Source organism: Myotis davidii, unplaced genomic scaffold (assembly GCF_000327345.1).
Source record: "Myotis davidii unplaced genomic scaffold, ASM32734v1 scaffold657, whole genome shotgun sequence".
NCBI classification, from domain to species: domain Eukaryota; kingdom Metazoa; phylum Chordata; class Mammalia; order Chiroptera; family Vespertilionidae; genus Myotis; species Myotis davidii.
In genome coordinates, this window is record NW_006287917.1 from 355,579 (window position 1) to 361,740 (window position 6,162).

At 36.8% G+C, this 6,162-nt stretch overlaps 1 protein-coding gene and 1 pseudogene across 2 annotated transcripts in view; both read left to right on the forward strand.

Moving 5' to 3' along the window:
• The window catches only part of LOC107182476, a 7,288-nt pseudogene extending 2,459 nt beyond the window's left edge, over window positions 1–4,829 (forward strand).
• Window positions 1–6,162, forward strand: part of NOX4 (NADPH oxidase 4) — a 167,558-nt gene that overhangs the window by 159,058 nt on the left and 2,338 nt on the right. The gene's annotated exons all lie outside the window — the stretch shown is intronic.

Below are 6,162 nucleotides of genomic sequence, written 5' to 3' on the forward strand. Positions count from 1 at the left end.
TATAAATTGAATGTTTAATTTTTAAAATTTCCTATGACCCTAAGGATCTAGTGTTAATTATTTTTCTGGATTTAGTTATCATTATAATTATTAGTATGTAGTTGATTAATTCATAATTTTAAATATATATTTTATAAATATAAAAAAGGATATTTGATTACAAATGAATGAGACAGCTTATGAGATGAAGATTTTTGGGGGAAGGAAATGTTTTTCTTAGTGATTTCAGAGAGAGGAACGGAGATGGAGAGAGAGAGAGAGAAACATCAATGATGAGAGTGAATCATTGATCAGCTACCTACTGCACGACCCCCACTGGGGATCAATCCCACAACCAGGATATGCCCTGACTGGGAATTGAACTGTGACCTCCTGTTTCTTAGGTCAACACTCAATCACTGAGCCACACTGGCCAGGTGGAGAAACTTAATAAAATCCCAATTCATGAGGTATTGAAAAAAATCAGGCTCATCTTGGCATTTGGCTCCATCTTCAGAGGTTTTGTTTTAGCAATTATGGTGTGGAGCCCCAAAAGCAAAATTTAAAAAGGAATATATACTCATGTACTTAAGATTTTTGCCATGTTTGAAACCAGCCATGTTCTGTATTCCCTTCCCCTGAAGAAGTAGTTTGGGGTTGGAGAGGGAAGCATTATTTAGAAAGCAGAGGTCCTTTGTAATATGGAAGGCCCCAGTGAAAGGTGAACCCTGTTTTGGTTATAGTCCTTTTCATCTTTCCCCGATATCATCCACCTATGTGCGATCATCTTGTCAGACTGACCTGGGTCTTGCTATGCGCCACCGACGACTCATTCCTCTTTGGTGACATTTAACTGACCTCTGAGAAGCATTCTTTTATTAGTTTTCATAGTATACTGTTGAAAACATTGATTTTTTTGTTTTTTGCTTCATTTTGAAACCAAACCCCAAAACAATAGAGGCTCATTTACAGGGAATTAGACTTGGATTATTGGTTTCTTTCGTTATTTCTTAAGAACTTGTATTTGTTATGTTGTTCGTGATTTAGAGGGATTTTGTGTGTTTATTTGGGTTTTCATTGTCTTTAAACAGCAAGTTGGTTCAGGCTGGTTTATGATGAGCAAATGTGCACCATCTACTGTTCACATTCTGCACAACTTTCACTTTCTGTATTTGCTCTGGGCAGGCAACTGAAATCCATTAATTTTTAAAAATATATTTTTAGTGATTTTTATTAAAGAGAGAGGAAGGGAGGAGGAGAGAAAGAATGTGAGAGAACAGCATCTATTAGCTGCCTCCAGCATGCCGCCCACAGGGGATCAAGCTTATAACCTAGGCGTGTGCACTGATTGGAATTGAACCAGCAACCTTCCAGTGCACAGGATGACACTAACTGAGCCACTCCGGCCAGGGCAACACATTATAGTAAGGGATTTTTATGTAGCATAGTTTGGAAAATAATGAATCAATATCTTAAGGGTTCATTAACTAGAAAAAGGTACTATTTAAATAGAAGGGTTCAGTTTAGAAGTGTAATTTTGGTTAATCTTGTGTACATAAATTGCATAAACAACATATAGAGATAGGAATAAAGAAGAAAGATATAAATTAAATAAGTTTAATACTATATGATGGGCTAATATTCAGAATGTTCAGAATATTAAACAATTGGTATTAATATAATAAACTATATAGAATACAAATTTAAATTGGATTAAGCAATTCTTGGCATACACACACACACACACACACACCACATACACTTAGATATATACACACGTATGAAAGTATGTATTTACATATAAGTACATATACAAATATAAATAGATATACAATATATAAGTGCATGAGTATATGCACATATATATGAATGCATATACATTTAAATATATATTGAAAATATAAAAGTTAATTTGAACAACAATTGAATGAATCTATAATATATAATTCTTCAGCTTAGTCTTTTTCAGATACACCATATATTGTTCATGAAATTTTTATAGCATTATACCTCCACAGTATTTTAGAATATGGATGATATGACCATTACTATCCTGTATGGATATTTAGGTTGCCTCCTGTCTTTTAATGTGACACTAGTTATCTTTGCACATACGGCACATACATTCTCATACCCATGTGAGAGTGTTCCAATAGGTTAGGATCCTTAAAATGGAATTACTGGATCAAAGGGTGTGCACATTTCAATACTATCCTACCAAAATGCAAAAGCCGAATCAATTTATACTTAATTTAGTTTGCACTTGTGTATGAGAGTGGTTCCTTCCTTGCATGACTTTTTAAATTTAGAAAATGAATATGACAGTATTATATGGTTAAGGAAGGTGAAGGAGCTTCTGAAGTCACCTTGCCTTCATCATTATTTTACAAATGAAGAAGCTAGGATCCATAAAAGATAATGATTAGTTTAAAGCTATGGTTAATGAGTCAGAATTCAAACATGAACATTTCGTAGGTTGACTTTTCGTTGTGCTGATCATTTCTTCTGTTGTATAATAATTTTTTTAATTTGAGGTAGTCCTACTTGTTTATCTTTGCTTCTGTTGTTTGTATTTTTGGTGTCACATCCATGAAATCATTGATTAGACCAATTTCAAGGAGCTATTTTTGTAGGTTTTCTGTGATTTTGATGGTTTCATGTCTTACATTTAAGTCTTGAAATCTTTTTGAGTTAACTTTGTGAGTATAAAGATAGGGGTCCAGTTTCATTATTTTGCATGTAAATATTCTGTTTTCCCAGCACCATTTATTGAAGAGACCATCTTTTCCTCTTTGAGTATTTTGACTCCCTTTGAGTGGGTTTAAATCTAGCAATTTACTAGTGCTTCCTTTTATTTGATTTGTTCTTTCTTTCCTATTTTTTTCTTTCCATTGTGTACTTCCTTTTGGACTGAGTATTTTTTATGATTCTGTGTGGGATTTTTTTTTTCTCCTCTAGTGGCATATTACCCATGCCTGTCTGTTTGTTTGCCTTGAGTTATTTCTCTAAGGCATTGTTTTCCAAACTGCATTCCTTGGATCCATTATCACCTGGGAATTGTTAGAAAAGAAAATTCTTGAGCCCTATTCAAGATCTGCTGAATCTACAGCTCTAATGATGGGGTCAGCCATCTGTGGTCTGTGAAGTTTCTCAGGTGATTCTGATAAAGCTGAAGTTGGAGAAACATTGTTTTCGGTTTACAGTGTACATCATTAACTCATCACAGTATACTTCAGATAATGTTACAACACTGCATATACTCCCAGCATCCCTGCATCATTTTGGCTTTTGTTCTTATTCTAAATTTGCTTTAAACTTCAAAATGTGTTGCTATTGCTTTTGTTTTAAACATCAATCGTATTTTAAAGAGACAAAAATTGGACAAAATACACATTCTATTTATTCACCATTCACCTTTTTGATCCTCTTAATTTGGGGAGAGCGTGTAGTAGATTCAAATTTCCCTCTGATTTTATTCTCCATTCTGAAGAGTTCCCTTCAATATATTTTATAGTGCTGGTTGGCTGGCAATGAATTATCTCACCTTTTGTTCGAAAGTTTGTATTCCATCTTCACTTTTGAAAGTTATTTTTGTTTGTTATCAAATCTGCTTGGTATAGACTCGTCTGGCAGTAGCAGTGTGGTGGCTGGGTGGCTGACGCCACAGTGGCAGCAGTGGAGGTCATCTCAGCATAACAGTTTGAGGAGCTGCTGTACCTCAGACCCATGTCCCCCTGTGGCCCATTTTTGGGCACCATGGGCTCCACAGTGTGATCAGATGAATAGTATGATGGCAGCTTAGCCTAAGAACACCTACAAGTATCATTTCTGAAGTTGGGAGCTCTACCCGAATTATCTAAAAATATATAAAATTATTTCTGTTTTTTAAGAATTCTGAAAAAAATTACGGATTAGATGGTGCACATGCACCACAATTGGCCAAAAATGTTCGACAACATGCACCCGTGGGCAACCTCCCACCCAGTGGTCATGAGCATCCAAAGAAGACCTCAACCTTCGCCTAAAGAAATGAACTCTTGCTGCTGCCTGAATGATGCTTATGAAAGGGACTCTGCAGGAACCTCACTGTGTGGTTTCAGCAAGCAGATGGTGGAAATTGTCACCAAACATAATATTCAGTTTAGGAGTGATTGTATCTTCTCAGATGAGGAAGTTCGTTAGGGCCTCCAAACCTACGTCAATTGGCCCCCCTCTCCCCATGATTAGATGGTGCACATGCACCACACAATTGGCCAAAAATGTTCGACAACGTGCACCCGTGATGAGGAAGTTCGTCCAAACCTACGTCAATTGGCCCCCCTCTCCCCAGCTCTATGTTTCTGGTGAGTTCATAGGAGGACTTGACATAGTTAAGAAGCTGGAAGCATCTGAAGAACTAGATACAATTTGCTCAAAGCTCCCAAAGTAGAGGCAAGGCTCACAGTCCTGACAAATAAAGCTTCTGTGACGCTCCATGCAAGGAGACACACAGGAAGCTAAATGTGGATTCAGCAAACGAATTCAATAGGACTGATACTGAAAACGGGTCATTTGATATATTGGAGGATGAGGGAGTTCCACAAGGATTGAAAACAGACTCCCATTGCCCAGCCTACTCTCAGCCGTATGTGAAGGGGGTGCTTGGAGGGCTGAACATGGTTAAAGACCTGAAAGAAAATGGTGAATTGATGCTGCCACGGAAAGGACAAAATAAATGTAAAATGTGGTGCCCAACTAGTGCAGGGAATAGTTACAGTGGAACAGTTTATGAGTCAATCCTCAGACGTGGATGAGGAGGAGAAAGCCTTCTTCCCCAGCTTGGCTCTGTGTACCCTAGACGGTTGTGCTAAATAAATGTATGTTATGTTTTGTTCCACCAAAAATAGAATGCATTAAACATCTTTAAATTCAAATTTTTTAAAAAAGAATTTGATCGTTATCCAATAGGTGACATTTTCTTGACCACAGTTACATATAGTTTAGACTAGTTGATACTATCCCAAAGGTCACTGAAGCTTTGTTTTTTTCTTTGTTGTCATCATTTTTTTAATATTTCTTTCTCTGTATGTTTCCATGTTGATAGATTCTAGTGCTGTCTTCATGCTTACATATGTTTGCTTCTTCAGTGCCTAGTCTTCTGTTAATCCATAGTATACGTATCATTTTAAATATTGCTTTTAATCATTGCAGTTTCCATGTAGGTCTTTAAAAAACCTTCTATTTCTCTTCTCATCATGTTGATTTTTGTCTTTAAACATATGAAGCATGATTCGCATCATTGTTTCGATGACCATGTCTGATAATTCCATCATTTCTACCATTCTGGGCATTTTTCTATTGACCTACCTTTCTCCTTGTATTAGCTTGCTAGGGTTTCCATAACAATATCCTGAAGACTAAATGGATTAAATAGTAGAAATTTATCTCCTCACAGTTCTGGGGCTGGGAGTCTAAGATCGAAATGCTAGCAGGGTTGATTTCCTACGAGACCTCTCTCCTTGGCTTAGAGATGACCACCCTCTTACATTTTTCTATGCATGTGCCCCTCTCGGGTCTCTTTGTATATCCATATTTTCCCTTCTTATAAAGACACTAGTCAAGTTGGGTAGGGTCCACTCTAACAGCCTCATTTTAACTTAGTCACATGTATAAAGGTCCTATCTCCAAATATAGCTACATTCTAAGTTACTGTGGGTTAGAGATTCAACATATGAATTGAGATGAGGCACAAATCAGCCCCTAACACTCCTAGTTATAGTTCATAATTTCTTGCTCTATACATTCCTTGTAATTTTTGATTGAATGCTGTACACTATGAAATTCAAATGTCAAATGCCAAATTTTGATTTATTCTTTTCTCTATTGCTGGATTTGTGTTTGGCAGAATGTTTTGTTACTTGGGTTAAGTTTTTCAAGGATTGCTTTTGAGCTTTGTTAGTATAGGTCAAGAGCAGCCTGCAATCGAAGGCTGATTTTACCAGTATCCACTCTACCTTTTTTTCTCCAGAGCTTCTTTCTGTAGATATCTCTTCCCTTCCATGTTCTTCTCTACATTCTAGCTAATTTGGCCTGCACAAATGTTGTTGTTTGTCCCCTGAACTCAGAGAGACCAGTAGCTTGCCTCCGGGCAATAAGCAGAGACAGTTATTGGATCCCATTGCTTTTTTCTCTTTCTCGGGGTTC